The 21,159-nt window shown below is 39.1% G+C and overlaps 1 protein-coding gene across 3 annotated transcripts in view; it reads left to right on the forward strand.

Annotated features, from left to right (window-relative positions):
• Positions 1-21,159, forward strand: part of PTPRG (protein tyrosine phosphatase receptor type G) — a 698,789-nt gene that overhangs the window by 382,991 nt on the left and 294,639 nt on the right. The window lies entirely within an intron of this gene.

Here is a 21,159-nt window from a genome sequence, read left to right on the forward strand (position 1 = left end):
GGGGATGGGGTGGTGCTGATTGTCTCTCACATTGAACTCTAAAAGATCCTTTCTAACAAACGAGGCAGAATGGAGCGTTATAAACCTCCATTAGAAAAATCGTATTATTTCTCATTTTATCACAAGACTTTTAATTCATCTCAGCCTTTCCAACTCCGTAATCTCTGCTCTACTTGTCAGAAGTAGTAAGAAATATTATTCCACCATAGGAATGGTCTCAAGCCTCATTTCAAATGTTAGTGATGCATCCAAACCCTCAGTGTTGTATTAGCTGCATTTTAGATTTCTAAATTCATTACCTTACTAAGAAGAAAAGGTATACAGTTAAAGGCACAAAAGAGCTAATGACGTAATATTTGATCATCATGGCCTGATTAGACCTGAGTGACATTCTTCCAGATTTCGTGCACATGACTGTCACCAAACACTGATTACAATTAGCTAATTTAAACAAATGCTTTCCATGTTATTTAAGACGCCTTGTGAAGGGGGTTGGTCAGTGGAGCATGGGACTCTTGATCTTGGGGTCATGAGTTCAAGCTCCACACTGGGCGTAAAGCCTAATTACACACACACACACACACACACACACACACACACACACACACAAGGCTCCTGTATTCCTGGCTGTTGTTTTAGGAAAATATTCTTTGAAGTGGGATTTTTGGGTCAAAGTGAATAGGTGTTTTTAAAGATGTATGTATAAACTAAAGGTTGTATGCATTTTGTGAATACATATGTATTAGTGTATATACAAATGGCTTTTAGATGTTCTCTAGTAGACATGTAAATGAAGTAATTCCAGTAATAATACAAATGGTATGACTAACTTTAGATACAAGATCATGGTCTTCCATGGAGAACTAGGAGTGGGAAATACACATGTTAAAATATTTCAAGTCTGTTTTATTTTGTAAGTTGAGTTCAAACATGGAGAAATTCCCTTAACATCTTTTTCTTCCAGGAGGTAATTGCTTTTGACTTTGAGCTAAGTGGCTGATACCATTTTGATCATAAGCAAGTACTATATTTTGCTATTAAATGATCTGAACCCTTAAAGGGAAGGAATTTTATTGTGTCAAACCTTTATGGTTGTAGCTGCTATTAGAATCCTAGTAGATATTTGACTTCATAACCTGCTCTTCCTCCTTGTCATAATGGTTTCCCTAGTCATCATCATTCCCCCCGCTTCAGAGCTCTGTTATATTCAACCGGGTAAGGATGCTGGCTCATTTGGGGATAGGCAATTGGTTCTTCCTTTTTGTCATTACGAATAAGGATAGGAAGCATATGTACGCATCACTCTCTTTCTTTACTAAACTGGGTTTTCTTGAGTCCTTAGGTTCCCACATATAGACTCCGTGGGTTTCAGTTTGAAATTTGTTAAGACATTAATACATATTGTGAGAATTCTCCCCAAAATATTTGTGCTATACTCTAGTGCTTCCAGCATTGTCTGAGAGTACTTCTGCCCTTGTGGTGGTAGAAATCCCTAGTGGTTTCTTGTGTGGGAACATTTGTCTGATAGAAATTCTGAACATGGTGAAGTCAGGGTGCTGTTTTGCTGAGTTATCTTTGGGCTCTTCATGTAAACCACCTTGACTTTACTTTTCTCACCTGTTAGGTAAAGGATGATGATTGTGGTGGGATGAATTGTGGTGGGATGGAGGATGCTCTTTCAGGGGAATTAGACAAAGAAAATAAATGGTAACACAGCTGGTCCACCTTGAAGAACGTTTGTAGGGTTGTTATGCTTACAGCTCACTTTGATGTAAGCTCTTACGTTCTGAGACACGGTGTCTGTTCTCTGCACATTTTATTCAAGGTTGATGTCATGTATGATGACAATAAAAGAGTACAGATGCTTCTCAGATTCATCAGAATTTGTATTTCCATTCTGTGTGACTTAACTCCTTCATGCATCAGTTTTCACATCTGTGTAATGGGAATGTAATACCATATTGGACACAGGGAAGGATGAGGAGTGAGATGAAATATTACAGGCCCATTGCCTGGTTCAATGAGTGGTTCATGAATGGTAGGTAGCAACGACCTCAGCAAGACTGGTGGTTGTGTGTGCAGGAAATGTGTTCTCCGTTGTGGCACAGGATCTTACCCTCAACTGTGTTCCAAGTATACCCAGGACGCAGAGCTTGGTTAACAGTGAGCCTCGGAGAAAACCCTGACTGAATATTTGCATCAGTGAGTGCAGAATAAGAGTAGAAATGGTTATTGATATGTGGTAAGTGAATTAATTCTTCTCCTTGGGGACTTTTAATTAAACACATGAAATAGAAAATAACAGTTGGGGACACAGTAGTCCAATACTGAATTGTGTAGGGCAAGTTCTCTTGCTCAGCAATAGTACTAAAGAAGATAAGGAAGGAGAGGGGTAGGACTTGGGCAAGGGGGTGAGTGGAATGTGATTAGTGCATAAAATGAGGAGGTAGAGTGGCTCTGGGCTCTGCACACCGTGCTGTTTGGAATGATTTTTTTTCCACAGATATCCTGCAGCCTGGGTGTCCTTCATTCCCTCCATCTTGCACGTGGTTTGTGGGGGAGGAAAGTTACACAATGTTTTTTCCCTTGGAAAGCTGCAATGGGGAGAAGTTTGGGATAATTTTGAGGTCCGCCTATCTTCGCCATATATTCCAATAATTTCTTTTCAGTGTGGATAATTGTTCATGGGACTCCAGTCATAAATATTTTTTTAAAAAAGATTTTGCTTATTTATTAGAGAGACAGAGAGAGAGCGCAGGAGCGGGGAGAGGGGGAGAGAGAGAAGCAGATGCCCCATTGAACATGGAGCCTATGCCAGCTTAGTCCCAGGACCCCAGGATCATGACCTGATCTAAAGGCAGACGCTTAACCTACTTAGCCACCCGGGGGCTCCTCCAGTCGTAAATATTCCTAAGTAAGTTAATGAAATGCCAGGTTTCTGAATCATGTGACCTGTATCTTCCAGTTGTTTGTGTTTATCATGTCAATTTAAGTTAATTTGATTCGCCAGTTTGGGGGATCTGGGTGACTTTTGGGTGGTGCTAAGAAACTTCATTTCTTGTGAGGGAAAGGAAAGAATGATTTTACGTCCTTTGTTATCTGCCAGCATTTTTGTATTAAGAAGACCATATTTAAGGTGTTTTCTTCCGTATTTTTAAAAATTACCAACAAGGAAATGCAGAAAACAGAAATAAATAGTGAGGTCAGTCTCCTTATTTTGAAATTTGTTGTCAAAGTTTGCTGCTTTTAAAAGCTAACTTAACATCTGCTTTTGCAAATTAGGTAACACTTGAAAGGACAGACACACTGTTTTGCTTTGAAATTCTAGTTGTTAATGTGTAACAAATGTTTTCATAAATATGCAAGGAGAAAAACACCTTCGGGATTGGAAGGGGTTGTTGGCTATAATCAATGGTAAGTATAGATTACTAGTGCTCTCTTAATAGTAATTTTTTTTTAAAGATTTTATTTATTTATTTGTCAGAGAGAGAGCGAGTGAGAGCGAGCACAGGCAGACAGAGTGGAAGGCAGAGGCAGAGGGATAAGCAGGCTCCCCCGGAGCAAGGAGCCCGATGTAGGACTCAATCCCAGGACGCTGGGATCATGACCTGAGCCGAAGGCAGCCGCTCAACCAACTGAGCCACCCAGGCGTCCCAATAGTAATGTTTTAAGTTAGATATTCAGAAATTTATTTTGAACCCTCAACGAAAATCTTAGGATCTGAATCTGAATTTTAAAGTGATTTTTAAATCTTGGCTTTGAATTTGGTAGGTCTGCAATGGCAGGTTAGGGGGAGAAACCCCAATAAATGCATTTGACCCAAGTTAGCTCCTGGATGGGAAATTATACCTGCCACTTTCGCCAGAATTCCTAAAACCCTAAGGTAACTATATGTTGATTAACTTTTTATTTATTCTCTCTCCTGTGGTTAGTTTATTAATGTACAGGGATGGTTTGAATATTAGTGAGTGGTAGTTTCAAGGAACCCTTGGTTTCCAAAAGTGATGGTTGCTAATTGTCGGTTCACAATTTTGGAAGGACATACCAGGTTGTACTTGAATGAGAGCCCATTGAGGAAGAACCTGGTCCCATTGGTACTGTATCAAGAGGAGAAAATCTTTTCCATATTTGGTAGAGACAATGCCAGGAACTCCATATTTGTATATTGATTTCCTGCATATGTTACCCAGTATTTCTGGTAGAAGAACACAATTCAAATTCTACTCTTCTGTTATTTCCATTGATCTCACAGTGCTGGGTACTGTGTATAAACTTTAAAAAAAAAAAAAAAAAAGCTTCCATTTTGAAACAAAAGGAAATCATAAAATAAAATAATGAGTAACAGCAGTCCATGACCAAATTACTTTTATTAAAAACTGTATTCCTACAAGTTTGATTGCCTTGTAACACAATGGAGGAGAGGTAATGTAGGTACTTTCCAGTTACAGATTTTTCTCTAAATCATTTGATGTAATGGAAGTGTTCTGAGACTGGAATGTGTTGATGGTTGTAAGACTCAATAAATTAACTAAAAATCTTTGAATTGTATGCTTGAAATGGTTGAATTTAAGCATACATCTTATAAGTCAGTAAAGTTGTGTAAGACCCTCTCTATTTTAAACTGAAGCCACATTATTGTTTACGTTTGCTAGACTATTTCCTGGTCTGTGTATATATACAGTGCAGGTAATAGGCAGACCCCTGTCCTTATAGAGTTTGCCTTCTGGTGGAGGGGCGGTGAGTCGACAGCAGGCAATGTACAATACAAATACTTAAAATATTAGGAGCTGAGGACTTTGGAGATAAAAATAAAAGGAAGAAAGCACCTTGAGCCGGGGTCATAATTTGAGTGGTGGAGCAGGTCTCCTTGAAACAGTGATAGGTGAGGAACAATCTCGGGAAGGAGAGGGGTTCCTTGTTACTCTGGATAGAGGACAGCAGGAAAATGCTGGACATGTTCAGGGACAGCAAGGAGACCCGTTTGGCTTCCATTGTGGGATCAATGCAGTCATAAGTAGGAACTGTGATCAGGGAGGTAATTGGGGTTAGGAAGCAGATGTGTCACACCTTGTACACAATTTTTCAGGTCTTTGGCTTTTTCCCTAAATGCAGAAGGATGCTATGGAGGTTTTTAAGTCGATGGATTTGTTTTAACAAGATCACTGGCTGCTGTTTTGATAACAGACTGTTTTGATAACAGGTGAGGATGGAGAGTCAAGGAGTTGGGTGGAGACAGGGGCAGTGATCCGTAGGAGAGATGATGGGAGCTTGGCCCAGAGTGGGAGCAGGTGGAAGACTCCGGCTTTCAGATCTGCTGTGAAGGTACATCCTAGGATTTGCTCATGTATCTGAGGAATAACATAAAGAAGGTGTGAGGGTTGACACCAAGATTTTTGTCCTAAGTACTTGGAGGATGCCAGTAAGATGGTGAAGGCCACCCTGTATGAAGTTGAGGATGGAAGAAAGATCTGGAGCTTCAGGTTTGCACGTGAAATCTGAGATGCTCACTAATCACTAGTAAAGATGTGGAGTAGACAGATGAATTCAAGACTGGGGTTTTGGGATCTCATGTTCTTAGGGCTTATAGCTTCTGCCCAAGCCTGTCTTGTGGGGCCAGAATCAATATCTGCACTCACCACAGCTGCCTTCGAAGCTTGCAGAGAAGTGTGAGGCTGAAGGTATCGCTGATTCCTTTATCTACCCCTAGTCTCAGAAGGAGCATATGTGTCCTTGGGGGCTCGGGGTTTTGGGGGGAAATGAGCATTTCAGGCCAGAAGCAATGTGGATGTTAAGTTTTACTCACTCCTGATTTTGATGGAGTATGAGCCAGGGGAGTGGTTGGATTGATTTCTCTTGATATCCTACCAACTTGCTTCTCTTTAGAATCATACCCAATGAGAGGGGGGCAGCCATCGTTTGACCTATTGTAAAGGAAATTCAGAGTTAAATATTAAGTATAGTACTTTTAAGTTTGCTCAGAATCACGGTGGTTTAGAGGTCCGTTCGTATGACCCAGTAAGCATGGTTAAGAATCTACTGCTTAAAGAAATGTCCGTTCCTAATCAAAACCTTTTCCCCTTTGTTTTTCTGAGTTAGGTGTTTCTGGAGCACTTTGGGGAGAATTTTTAATGCTAATAAATGAAAACAACCTCTCACCTTGACACCCAGAAGGTCTAAATTCCCCCGTAAAGAGTGGTCCTATGGTTGGACACTAAGGCTGCAAAGAGAAGGAAAGCTGATTAGAGTGTTTCCCCCTCTTGGCCCAGCATCTTCTGAATATGATTATTTTATATTGAGGCTTTGTCTGCATTAGCAGTTTTATCTGCAAGGAAGGGACTTCTAATTTGCTAATTAGAGAGCTTGCTTTTCACAACTGGGATCCTACTGTTTTGGAAATCACTAAGCATTTTCTCTGGGATGTGAGTTCCTAAACTAAAACAATTCAGCTATGTTCATCAGTGTGGTGGAAAGGCATCGGCATGTACTTGCCTTGTACAGGGCTATGGTTCTTGAACCCAGAGGGAAAATGTAGGGTCTGTCTCCTGCTAAGTCACAAGTGATGGGTGCTTCCTTCAGTTTCTTTTTATTCCTATTTCTGCATTTGCCAAATAAGATTTTTCATTGTATTTTCTAAACACTGCTTAGTTTCTTCTCTTTTCTTTGAAGAGTCCCAGATATAGGATTCCCACCATGTAACTGTAAAATTGTGCTTTGTTCTCTTAATATCATACCTAGTCTATCTCATGGTATTGATACTTAATGAGCTAGTGGAATAATTACAGAACCAATACCACCTCAAGCCAAGCTTTTCTTTTCATCGAAATACAGCTATTTACTGTGATACTTCACCACTGTTTTCTTTAAAGTGGGTTAATATTATTTTAAAATATAGTTAAATCTTTTGTTACCTTAAGTAGGGAAGACCTTCTCCATACGAAAGGATATATGATTTTAATTAGTTGTACCTGTAATTTTTCCCATCAGTTTTGTCCTTCCATCTTAATTTTGCAATGTTTGTGGTATTCAGTATGGTAATTATGGGACCTTCCGTCCTGCCTGTGGCTGTCTGTAGATGACTAAAGCCCTTGCTTACTCACCTCATCTACCTTTATCTGCCTACTTTGTGCTCCAACTACAACCACATGGTGTTACTGAAAATGTTAATACTTCTAATGTTGACAAATAATTTACTTGCTGATTTTGAGGAACCAAGGTCAAAGCTACCAGTAGGCTATTCTTCCCTGTCAATGACCTTGACGGAGACATTCATTCCTTTTGTGGAGCAGCTTTCTGACGCTAGCCATACAACCCAAGCTGAAACTGACCTCCAGATTTGGTTTACAAAAGTCCCTACCCATTTAAATATTACTACAGCGGGATATTTAAAGGGTGAGGGAAGCCTTGGGAGCCACGTGCCTGAGTTTGAATACAGGTTCTACTTTTTGCTTAGTGGTGTGATCTAAATACCAAACAAAGTAACCTCTCTAGGCATAGTATCTTTATCTGTAAGATGGGAATAGTATTGCCAGGAATGAATAAAATAATCCAGGGACTTTGGTCCTTTGTCAGTGACATGTAAATATTAAGCTCTATGTAAAGAATGGGCGTGAAGAGCTGCTTCCTAGGGAAGTGGTCTTGGACCATCGTGACCCTTGTGTGCATCACCTATATGATAAAGATAATAGTAAAGTTTACAGCTTGTGGTGGATTTGAGAATTAGGTGAGGTGATTCTTGTAAAGAACGTAGCACAATGTCTGGAAATAGTACTGAGTGTCATGTCTTAGGACTGCTCGGGGCTGTTTTCATTGTTCTCAAAACACATTTTCTTTGACCCCCACCTTGAAGGTGCTGCTATTGGAGCCTCAGGAGTGTGAATTCTATTTTTCTTGAACTTCTCTGGTTCATCAAACCCCACATTTGTCTTTGGTTCATCATTTGGGACCACTGTTTCCATCATCACCATGGCCATCAGTGGGCGGCCACATCTTGCCACTTAAATCCTGAGATGAAATTGTAGTTCACTTACAAATGAAATTGTTGGTATTTTTCTATAGGATTTTTTATTTTTTTATGGTGACCACAGTCTTTGCTGTCAGTATAGTTAAGTCGCATCTATAACTCTCACAATTACATTTGTTCATTCTTCATCAACGATCGGTTTCATTCCTAAAATATAAGAGTGATTCTTAATGATTTATGAAATTCCCCATTAAACACTTTATTTTGATCACACATTTTTGACAGAATAAAAACAAGAGAGATGACCTTTTCTGTGTTTTTCCTGATTTGCTCTTTTTGATATTCCCCTTGTATACTCTTTTTATGTCACGCAATCTTTATTTATCCAGTGCCTGTCCTGCCAGATGTGGGTAACAAGGGCAAGGAAATGCAAGTATGTCCTGCCCTCAGATGTTCTAATGTTCTGGAAGGCAGTTCCTTGTTACTCCCTGCTGTGTGTTGAAAATATTGCTAGATTTTTCAGGTACAACCAATAGGGGGGTTATCTGGATTTCAGAGAGAGTCTTGACAGAATATCTCTAGATATTCTCAGAGTTGAGATGGAGAAATGAGGATTCATAGTAGATTGAAAAACTCTTCCCAGGGAATTCTGGATAATGCACCACTGTAATGATGAAAAGTTCTATCTTTGGCTCTGGCCTTTTGAGTATTTTTATCAACAACTTGACAGAAGAAATGGATTTATCAAATTTGCGAGTGGCATGCTGGTGGGAGGCACAGTTCTGAGATTAGAGGTCAAAATCAGGATCTCCCCAGCTCCTGAGAGGTGGGAATGATGGGTGAAAATTAAGTATGTTATAGAAGAGAAGCAACAGGTAGTGTGAAAATATGGAAAAATTGTACAGACTATTGTTCAGATCACAACTTCAAGGCTTGCAATAGCCATTGCAAACAACAGTGAGGAACGAAATGACTTCTCAATAATATTGGCTCTTTTTATAGTTGCCTCGTTTTAAGGTTAAAATAGGATATCTGCTTTAATAAGGATCTGGCTTAACAGTCATGTGAAAAAGGTGATGTGTATGTCCAAATTTTTAAAAATATGTTTTTGTTGTTGTTGTCAATTACAGAAGTACTAAATGTATTCTCAAAATAAATATCTTCCTAGATCATGAAGGAGTAAGAAGTGAAAAATCTCCCATCCCTTTTTCTCTTCATTTACAAATGTTATTGTTTCTTAAATACGGTTCTGAAGGCATTTTATGTGCATACAATATGTATATGAACTTTTCATTTTTAAATAAAAATCATAAAATGATTCTAATTTTTTTTTCCACTTAAAAAAAAGGTCACTTGGAGGACACCTGGCTGGCCCAGTTGGTAAAACATGCAACTCCTGATCTCTGGGGTCCTGAGTTACTTGGGTATAGAGTTTAACTTTAAAAAAAAAAAAAAATTAACTTGGAAGTTTTACCATTTTAGCTTAAGGAGCTCTCTTTTTCTGCTTTGTTTTGTCCCATTGCACACTATTCATGACAGTCGATTTCCCTTAGTTTAGTTAACTAGCCCTTTGGTGATGGACGTTTAACTTGTTTCCAATCTTGGATTTTACCAGCAGTGCTGCCATGACTAACTTTAACCTTGTACCAATGCACATATATCTGTAGAAATAACACTAGGGTCAAAGGAGTGCACATTTGTTATTTTAATTGTTATTGCCAGATTTTCTTGGAGAAAAATTGTATCAATCTTTTAGTAGCCATAAATGAAAGTGCTTATTTGTATATATCCTTGCTAACAGTGTATAATCAAACATCTTGATGTTTACTAATTTAGTAGGTGAAAGAATGCATCTATAAAATTTTAATTTGTATTTCTCATTATTAATGAGGCACAGCAATTTTTCCTACATTAAGGATCCATTTACATTTCCCTTTTTTTGGAACTATTGGTTCATAGCCTTTCCCATTTTTATATGGGTTTTGGGGCTATTGATTTTTAGAATCTCGGTATTCTAAAAAAGGATGTACTAAAGAATTTTCCCTTTTGTGGTATGAATTGCAGATGTTGATGATTATTCATCTTTTGATGTTTCATATGGTGCTTTCTGGAATGAGAAAATTAAATGTTTCTTTAACATATTTGACTTTATCAGTCTTTTTCTGACTTTGGGTTTATACATGATATGTGGAAATGTTTTTGCTACTCCAGATTTCTCCACAACTAGTTCTTGTGCTTTTATGTCTTGAAGCGTTTTAAACCTTGAATCCATTTGGAACTTATCCTAGAATAAGATTATCTGCTTTGCCTTATGTATTTATTGACCATCTTCTGTGTACCTTATGAACAAAGTAGACAAGTACTCGACATCATGGAGCTTATTTTCTCATGGGCTACATACAAGGAAGAGAAGTGACCAAAATTAGGGAAATAGGATGTGGATGGGAGTGCTATTTCAGGTGGCTAGGTTAGGGAAAGAGTCCTCAGATTAGGGGAAGTGGGGCTGTTGATATTCTTTTTGTCGCTGTCACTTCTTTTAAATCCCTCCAATTTTCCTTCTAGATCCCCTTCATTGGAAGTTACTTACACTATACATTTATTGAAATAGAGGAAAGTACAAGTTAAAGTGAACTGTTCATAGTGGGACAGAGACACATGATCTGTCGTGTTGTTTTGGCTTTACCTCATAAATGTGTCGCTTTGTCTAGACATTCTCCCAGATAGTGTTTAATAGTTAATACATTTAGAGCTTACATTCCTCCTTTTATAGTTGCCACAGGAAGCATGTTAATCATCCTGTCTGCACCCTTTGAAGTGCCTCCCGATCCCACACACCCCCTCCACACCAGGCCCCTCAGCTGTTGAGTGAGCGCCTCACAAAACTGTTTTTAATTTCTGTTCTTTTCCTCTCAGCCCTTATGTTGGTGGGTTGTTTCATAGACTGTTAGCCCGCCCAAACACCAAACTCTGGGAATTTTTCCCTCTTCCTACTCATGACTGGGATTTCTCCTGAGCATGTGGAGCCGTGGTGCTGGCCTTAGACAGTTATGGTGAGAAAAAGGCCCTTTAGCCCAAGACAGGAAATCTCCATCTTCAGCTGTCAGTTTTGTCTCATTGGTGGGATGTGGCTGCAATCCTGGTGGGTCTTCCCTACCTAATGACTTGTACTTTGGTTTGTGTCTGAGGCAGAAGTCTTCGGTGAGAGGCAGCTATTCCAGTGAAGGCTTTCAGGGATTCTTACCCCTGACTCCTACCCTCTCCGTTACCAAGAGTAAGAATTTACAGCAAGGGACTTCGGAGCTTGTTCCCTTTCCTTTTGTCTAAATGAGATCTTTAAACCTTTACTCAAGTTTATCTTCTAGAGCATAGCTAGAGACACAGGAAGGAAGGGGAATCAGGAGATGTTATCCTCCTGTGTAGTCCATCCAGCATGTATTTCTGATTTTTATCTTGATAATTGGACATTTTCGTCTTAGTGATGAATGTAGAAAAAGCATTGAATAATTTAATTGTTGGTCTTTTTGAACAAATATTCTGATTATATCTAGTATTTTTTTGGTCACAAATAGCAGAAAGCCTACTCAAGCTCTTGTAAACCCACAAAGATTTAAAAAAAAAAACAAGAAGTCTAGAGGTGAAATCTAAATTTCAGGAATGATTTGATCAGGCTTGTTTCCTTCCTCCTTCCCTTTGCCTCCCTTCCCCAACCCTCTCCTCACCTCCCTCTTGCTCCCTTTTTTCTGTTTTTCCTCTGGCGTTTGTACTTGTCAGCTTTGGCTTCTGGTTGATTCCTCTTTGGTTATAGTTCAATCCACTCCCTTCCTCTTGTTCATTCACATTCTGGGAGGAGGGTAGATTTTTCCCTCTGGCTCTGAGCAAAAATCTGGAGCCTTATTTTGAGTCACACTAACCTAAAACATTCTCTCCAGTTGGGGAAATCCCATATGCTAATTGGCTTAGTGCTGGGTTAACACCCTTTCCCAAGCCAATTACTTGTTAAGGAGGATGAAATTAGACCTATGGCCAGGTACCAACCAGACATTATTTCCAGAGCTTTAGAAATAGGGTCAGGCTTTCCAGATTTTAGGGTTTGAATGTAATTTGCAGAAGAAAGTATACATAATCATGTTTATTGAACAGATACTATGTGCTAAGTCCTATGGGACATGCTCTATATGTAATGACTTATATAATACTCATCACATCCCTGTGATCACTTGTAGGAATGTAGTCAGTGAGAGTGAATTTTGGCTAGGCTATTAACAAGTACTTTACATGCCTAATTCATTCTTCTAGGTGTTAAAAAAAGTGTTCTTGTGAATTTAGAACTCTTACATAAGTTTTAGCAATAATCCAATATAACCTTGTATTGTGTGTATAAAGAAACGGAATTATTATAAGACTTGATTGCAGCCACATCCAAGTCTACCTTACAGAGTTGAGACTAGAGTAATGAAAAGAACGATTTTGTGGCAGGGCTGTCACCACCTATCTCTCTCATGCTCCTGGCAGGCATAGCTAACTGATCTGCTCTTCACTGATAATCATTATACAATCATTTGGAGCTACGTGTGAATTAGAGCTTACTGCCCATCTTTGATCCAGAACTCAGATGGCTAGTCTCATTACCCAGCCCTCTTTCCACCGTGCCAGATGGTCATTTTTATTGTTGGATGGTTACATTAAGTTTTGTGGAAGGCAGTCAGAATTCTAAAAGAACAGGTCTTTGTCATTTCAAGAGTGTTGATTGCGGGACGCCTGGGAGGCTCAGTTGGTTAAGCAGCTGCCTTCGGCTCGGGTCATGATCCTGGCGTCCTGGGATCTAGTCCCACATCGGGCTCCTTGCTCAGCAGGGAGCCTGCTTCTCCCTCTGCCTCTGCCTGCCATTCTGTCTGCCTGTGCTCGCTCTCGCTCGCTCTCTCTCTCTGATAAATAAATAAAATCTTAAAAAAAAAAAAAAAAGAGTGTTGATTGCTTGAAAACCTACTTAATCTGAAGGTTGAAACCTTCAGCTCCAGGGACACCTGGGTGGCTCAGTCAGTTAAGCATCTGCCTTTGGCTCAGGTCATGATCCTGGGGTCCTAGGATTGAGCTCCACGTTGGTTTCCCTGCTCAGCCTGCTTCTCCCTCTTCTATTCCCCCTGCTTGTGTTCCCAGTCTTGCTGTGTTTCTTTCTGTCAAATAAGTAAAGAAAAATCTTTAAGTAAAAAAAAACAAAAGAAAGAAAGAAAGCTTTAGGTCTGGAACAGACTTACTTATAGCTTGTAAACACTTGAGATGTTTGGACAGTAAGAATTATGACTTCTTGTTGTTAATACCTCAGATGCTCTTTGTAACCCATTCCTTTTTGTATCTACAAGAAGTAAAAATTAAGTTGCCCCAACTTTAAAAAATATTTGTTTGATTTTGTTGTCTCAATTATTATTAAGAATTTTGACTGCATGTTTAGAGGATAGATTCCATGTGAAAGATACAATTTTTTTTATATCCCAGCTATGTCTAAACATACATTGTTACAGACTTTGTCTTCAAAGGATCAGAATCCTCTAGTCTGTGAATTGCATGCCTGCATAGTGCCTGCTTTACTGCTGCCATACCACATACTCATACAGACATCACTAATCAATCACCCAATCCTTCTGAGCCTCTACTCAGCAGGAGTTTTGTAGCTCAGAACTCCCGGGTTGTCATTACTGGCATCCTTACTCTATGCAATACCCTCTTTTTTTTTTTTTTTTTTTTTTTTTAAAGATCTTATTTAGAGGGAGCACACAAGCAGAGGGAGCAGAAAAAGGAGAGGAGAAGTTAACTACCAGCTGAGCAGGGATCCCAATGACAGCTCAATCCCAGGACCCTGGGATCATTACTTGAACTGAAGGCAGAGGCTTAACTGAGCCTCGCAGGGGCCCTGCAATACTCTCATTATTAAGGACAATATAATGGGCTTCAGAGAGATCTTAAGCATCAAGATTAGAATCAGGGATCTTCAGTTTATAGATTTGTGCTATTTTCTAGTTTTAACATCTAGTCCTAAGACAGAGATGCTGTGAAATAAAATGAGTAACAGTTGGTATTTTAAAAAAGTATACAGGGGCGCCTGGGTGGCTCAGTGGATTAAAGCCTCTGCTTTTGGCTCAGGTCGTGATCCCAGGGTCCTGAGGTTGAGCCCTGCATCAGGCTCTCTGCTCAGCAGGGAGCCTGCTTCCCCCCACCCCTTCCTGCCTCTCTGCCTACTTGTGATCTCTGTCTGAAGAATAAATAAATAAAATCTTTAAAAAAATAAAAGTATACAGGCATTCCCATGTCTGGTGTTATTGTCTGATAGTATTTCTGGTGTTATGGTTAGCTGTCAATATTCCCTTAAAAACCCACCATTGATGTGAAATGGAGGAATGACATTTTTATACCTAAAATTTAAAAACAAAAATTTGCCGAACTATTCTATTACCTGGAAGGAAAATTTACATTTTCTTAACTGGTTTAAAAATTAGAATATTCCTATGAATAACATTGAACAATTTCATAATTATACATGCATAAAAGATGAAAACACTGGAGATTAGTAATATGAATGCTTTTTAGCACTTTTTCCTTTTTTCACATATATGGCAAGAAATGTACAAAAGGTAATTAAGTTCCCGATAGTGGAGAATGCAAAAGAATCACAAACTAAATCCCATAAAGCTTTTTAATTAAACAATGGAATGGTTTTAAGATGTGTTTTAGATTTGGGAGAAAAACCATTAATTATAATATTAGGTAAAAAAATGAATACTAATATTTTTGGATTGTTGCTGTTGGTTAAAAGTAGACAACAAGATGCAGGGTAATAAGCCTGGATTCAGGTAATACTTTTAATATAAGTTCCTTGAGGGAGGAATTAATAAGCATATTTGACTAGAAACAGCACATAACATGTATATTAGTTTTCTTTTTAATTAGATTTAGACAGAATTCATTATTTTTAATGGCTTTTCATTAGTGAACAGAAACCGTTATTTGGATATATTATGGTAAAATAAATTCAAGGTGTATGCTTATTTTCTGTGAAGAATCTCTTAGGTATTTAAAGAAATTATTGTTTGGGACACAAATCCTAGATAGATATTTGAAATTCCTCACTTTTAGATAAAAGTATGATTTTATATACTCTAAAACAGCAATTTTATCTCTTTCTCAAGTCAGATCTTAATAATGAACTGAATTAAATGAGATTGTTTACTCAAATTGCTGAAAAGTCTTACTGCTATATTTATATCTGTTCACATTGGACTTGTCAAATAATATTGCTGGAAGTAGAGGGTCAAAATTAGGTTTTTCTCTCAGATTTTATTTGAATTTTCTTTGAACACAATAACTTAGTTTTGGTACAAAATTTATGTATGTTGACCAAATTCTTGGATTAAATCTGCTTTAAAGAGATACTGAATTTAAAGTAGGTCTTACATGAGCCCAGAGTTACAGTATTTGCCATTATTTTCACGTGGGGAATTCTGTCTGTCTTAAACAGGCCAGTTGGTTAAACTCCAGTTGTGTGATTTATTCACATTACTGTAGAAATATGTCTTCCTGATGCTCGTCAGCTGAATTGTAGCATCTCAAAACAAGAAAAATACAGTGGCTTCTTAATGGTACACCAGGGAGGTAGAAGTGGTTCTTTTAATGCACAAATGAGTCATAAATTAAGCTAATAATGTTCTTCCATAACTACAGTTTTTAAAGGTGAGTTTCTCCAACTTTATAATGTTTTTATATAATGTTAAATAATGAAATATCACCCACATGCTTGCTGTGTTTTCTTCAAACAAATCTCTCTTACTTTGGTTTTGCTCAGTGGAAATTCATACAAAGAGCTGAGGACAGCAATCTCAGCATTATCTATAAACCAGTGCCCATCACCTTTATCTGTTAGGCCATAGACCTACTCCCAAATATATAACAGTAAATCCAATAAAATACGGATATTCACAAAACTTAGATTTTATTTGACTTCTGATCAGTTTCATAAATATTTCTTCTTCTCGTCGGAGTAACCACAGGAAAATGACCCTATTGACAAAGAACAACCAGGAAACAAGCAAGGGTGTATTAACTGACTCAACTTCATTCAGAGCTAATGAGTTTTCCCACTCATTTCCATGTTTGGTTTTGCTACTCAAGCTAGAATACCACCATGCAAATTTTTTGGGTGTGTGTGTGTGGTTTTTTTTTCCCTCTTTAGTCTTCTTTGTTCTGTGACAAATTTTCAGTCTTTCCTGGTTGTTCATGACCTTGACGTTTTTGAGGAGTATCAGCCAAGTGTTTCATAGAATGTTCTTCAGTTTGGGTTTGTTTGATGTGTTTTCCTCATGATTAGACAGAGACTATAGATTTTTAGAAAGAACATACAGAGGTGATATGCCCTTCTTACCACATCTGTCAAGATGTGCATAGTGGTGTGTAGCATCACAGGTGATGGTATCGTTCACTACCTGGTTAAGGTGGAATTACCAGGCTTCTCCACTGGGAAGCTTGCTTTTTCTGTTCTTTGAAAGCTAGGCACTAAGTCCAGCTGTCGATGGGCATAAGCTCCACTTCCCAGAGCTTCAAGGGTACTTTTTGACTCGCATTCTCCAAAATGGGAAGCACCAGGGCCCAGTATACTTTTCAGTGTTTCAAGGAGTGACTCCCCTGAAATGTCACCTTTAAAGTCCTGCCCTTGGGGAGGTGAGGGCCTCTCTTCTCTCTTTGTATATGGCAAGATGCTTGTATCGACCTGCCTTAGCCTTTGATTGGACTACATGCTTGTTTTCTCCATTAGACAATCAAGTTCTTGAGGGCCTGGGACACATTTTTGTAATAATAGCAGTGGTAGTGTAGCCACTATTTACGGAGTTTTCGTTGTTGGGCTCTTCTTTCATTTGTGTATTTGAGAGAGAGAACAAAGGGAGAGGGAAAGGGAGAAGCAGACACCCCCCCTCCCAACACACACACACACTGAGCAGCGAACCTGACATGGGCCTTGATCCCAGGACCCCAGGATCATGATCTGAGCTGAAGGCAGATGCTTAACCACTGGAACCACCCATATACCCCGTTGTTGGGTACTTCGTAAAGTACTTTCCATTGCTTATCTCATTTAATCCTCAAAACTACCCTATGGCTTGGATACCATTAATTTTCCCCATTGTACAGATGAACAGACTGAGCCTCTGGCAGCTTCAGTTGTCCAGGGTAAGCCCAGGTGAACTGTGGCAGCTCCACCTGCTGGCATCCATTTTGTAGCACTGTGGCTGGTACAGAGCAGGTGTCAAGTCCATATTTAAATGTGTACAGTGATGAACTGATGAACAAGACTGGTTTTGGTCTTTAACTGACCTTCTTTCAATAGAGAACTCTGCTAAAGAACAGAAAAAATAAGAGAGCCTTAAAAATAATCATGCTTCAGTAAAGGCATTGAAAGCAAAGTTCTGTCACATTCCTTTCTTTAAAAAAAGTGTAATTGCCTTTAGTGGGCTAGTTAAATTTGCACATACCTTCCATCTTGGGCTTCATAAACTGCTTGTTGTACCTTCTCCCCATTCAGACTAATTTAACCTATTAGTGATGAAAGGAAGGAGGTTGACCTCCTGACTCTTGAAACCAAGGGAGTCAGGAAGAGTAGGAAGAAGTCAGCAGATAAAAGTATAAAATTAAAACTAAAATAGCACCATAGTGTCATTAGGAGACACAACTATGCAACTCTTTAATGTCATCTTCTAATTCATGTATTTGTGCGCAAAAATATGTATTAGCAACACTCTGTAGGTAGGGCTCTGCTTTACGTATGGCAATAATGGTAAACAACACAGAGAAGGAACCTCTTCTGAGAGTCACAAACTAATGAGGAAGACAGACATTAAATTAAGGAGTGGGCAACAAATTACATGAGTGATAGGCTGTCCCAAAGAACACAGGTGTCCATTGCCAAGTTGGTACATGGCCCTTGTGCATATGCCTCATGGAAACCACCAGCGTGTATTGACGGTAACATTAAACCTTTGGGCAGGAGTTTTAAATGCATTCATGGAATTCACTAAAAAGAAAGTAGCTTTCATCACAGGTTGAGTGAGGTTTTACTGCCAATATAGATTCTCTGGCTGCAAATATGTTGGCAGTATGTCTTCATGAAGATTGCATTCCCACAAGACTCTCAACAGGCGAATGGCAAATTACTTTGGGCAGCCCAACCACCCTGTAGTTTCTATGCTCCCAGTCCAGCCCTTTTGGGAAGACAGCCTTGTCTAGTAGGTTGCTATGTCGGAGTTGGTGAGCAATTGAAAACGGGTCCGGTTGCCAACTGCACATGTCCTTCTCATTCTAAGAAAGAGTCAGTAAGGGGAAACTGAAGTGCAAATGACTTTTCCTTCTTATTTTAGATGGAGAATGTCATATCTGAGGGTGGAAGGCTTCTTGCTGATTGGTTTTCTCCCCAAAACTAGGTTTAAGTTAACCACGGTCTTTATTTAGTGTCATGTTTTTTACTTAAAAGCATTTATTCAAACTTCTGAAAAACAAAGCATTCAATACTCTGAGATTATACAACTGCAAATGATTAATGATATAATTCTCAGCGCTTTATAAAGTGTCTTAACACTGGAGAGATTTATACAGTGTGGAATGGCGATGGTGCTTCGATGTGAGAATAGGTAATCAATACCCCCAAGCTTGGAAAAGCGTTCTATTTCCTCCACTAATGACATAGGGGTTTTTGCAAGGCAAGGGTGTCTGGAGCATGAAGCACTTCAAAGAAAAATTAATTTAAAATCTGAAGTGGAAGATCAGTTTCAATTAAAATTGCACTTGAATGTACATTGGGTAGAAGTGTGAAAGCAAGCATGTAGTCGGCTTAAATCTTGAGATTGTTACCAGTGAATAAATGAATCCCACTGGTACGAACCCTGATTATATTTTTACAGAGTGCTAAATTATATGTCACCCATGTCTAGAAGGTTTTGAGAAATAATATGAATGGAAAGTGTGCTTCTGAGAGTTTTTCTTTATTAGTAGGATAATTACGAGGTGTCTGTGTTTTTACTAAGGACAGCTTGCATTCTTATTTCTTTGGAGTCAAACATGTTTGGATTTGTTTTACTGTGCATTTTTTTCATTGAGTATAATTTTATCGTACTAGTGAGTTTCTAAATGTCATTACACACACACACACATACACGATATTAAAACTTTAGCTTCCAGGGATGCCGTGGTGGTGCAGTCAGTAAGCATCTGGCTTTGGCTCAGGTCATGATCCCAGAATCCTGGGATCAAGCCCAGCCTTGGGTCTCTCTATTCAATGGGGAGCCTGCATCTCCTTTCCCCTCTGCCTGTAGCTCCCTCTGCTTGTGTGTGCCCTCCCTCCTTCCCCCCACTGTCAAATAAATAAAATCTTTTAAAAAAATAAAACATTAGTTTCCATCATTTGAACATATAGGCCCATGAGACACATCAACAATAACTTTATTCCTCTGGAAGAAAATTTAAAGAATGGACAGGAAATTGGAGCTATTCCTTATGTCCCTTTTCCCCTCCTTTTTTCCTTCAAATGTAATGATGCAGATGAAAATAAAGTTTGGCTAGAATATATGCAAATGCACACTCTGTTCCTTTATGACTCATCAGAGTCTTAGGGAATTTGTCCAAGAGGTGAAGAAACATGAGTGAAAAGCACTTGATGCTTCTTCTTTTAGTAAGGAGCCTTATAGTCAAGAAAATGGTGATGTTAACTTTTTCTAGAAAGCCTTATAACACTTGTAAATGATTCTGAAAAGTGCCCTGAGGTTGCTAAACCTTTGTGGAGCAGCTAGCATGTTCTTCCTGATAGTCTTTTCCATCTTCCTGTTTCGGATGAGAATTAGGGAAAATGACCCAGGTGTAGAAGGAAGCCAGGTTATTGGCCATGTAGCAAGAATATGCATCATTTTTTTTGGGGGGGGGGGTATCACATCGATTGCTCTTGCAGCCTTGACCATTACTGTGACTAAAAAGATGTTCTGTGGTTGTCTCTTTTTTCATGGGACCATTGTTTACATCAACTGTGAGCTGTATGGACTTAGGGGGTGGGGATATTGATGGCCTGTGTGAACATGGTAGTGTGTTGGGCACAAGTGTGTAGGCTTTTATTCAGCGGTAGGAAGACTTACGGTGTCTCTGTTTCTCCATTCCACGATGCTAGGTTTAGAGAGAGGTAGGAAAAGTACTGGTGGTTGGATGAGTTGGTCTCTTCAGATCACTTTGGCTATTCCATCCTCATCTGATATGTGAAGAAATTTATTTTTATTATTTTTTTTAAAGAGTTTATTTCTTTTTGACAGACAGAAATCACAAGTAGGCAGAGGCAGGCAGAGAGAGAGAGAGAGGAGAAGCAGGCTCCCTACTGAGTAGACAACCTGACATGGGGCTCGATCCCAGGACCCTGAGATCATGACCTGAGCTGAAGGCAGAGGTTTACCCACTGAGCCACCCAGGTGCCCCTGATATGTGAAGAAATTTAAAACTGAAACCTAGGTCTCTCTCTCTCTCTCTCTCTCTCTCTATATATATATATATATATGTACATATATATATGCACATTATCCTTTATTGTTTGGAAAACCTAAAAATTGTAACATTTAGATTTATTTCATATCCTATTCTTAAAAAGAGATGTAAATCTTTCTAGCAAAGGGTGTTTCCTTTCAAGGGGCCACTCCTGCTTTATCATGTCAAAAATGTTAAAGGCTGGGTGCAGAAAAAATCTCAGAGCCTGTTATCAACTTAATAGACATCACCCCCAGATTATTTCGTTTCCAAGTAGTGCAGACAGGTGGGTGCAGTATATTTTCTCTGCCCATGCCTTCTTGTTACCCACTAGGATTCTGCACTGTTGCATTTTCATTCCTGCTGCATGTATCCCCCCAAAAGCCTGCCTTTATGTAGTGCTGCATTCATTCTGAGTGCACCTTTATACCCCCATATCCTGTGCCAGGGAGGGATTGAGGAGGAGAGGTGAGTACCTGAATCCACTAATTTACAATTTCTGGCCAAACCGAAAAATCTTCCCCGATTAACCAAAAGATAATCCTGCCTCATTGCCCCACTCTTTGTCATCACTCTCATCCTGTGTTATGTGGCCTTTAATTTTTAATTTTTCCTTTTTCCAGTTCACAGACTCATAGGAGCTGTTGTGTTTGGTATACTGTTGA

Source organism: Mustela nigripes, chromosome 2, assembly GCF_022355385.1.
Source record: "Mustela nigripes isolate SB6536 chromosome 2, MUSNIG.SB6536, whole genome shotgun sequence".
Lineage (NCBI taxonomy): Eukaryota > Metazoa > Chordata > Mammalia > Carnivora > Mustelidae > Mustela > Mustela nigripes.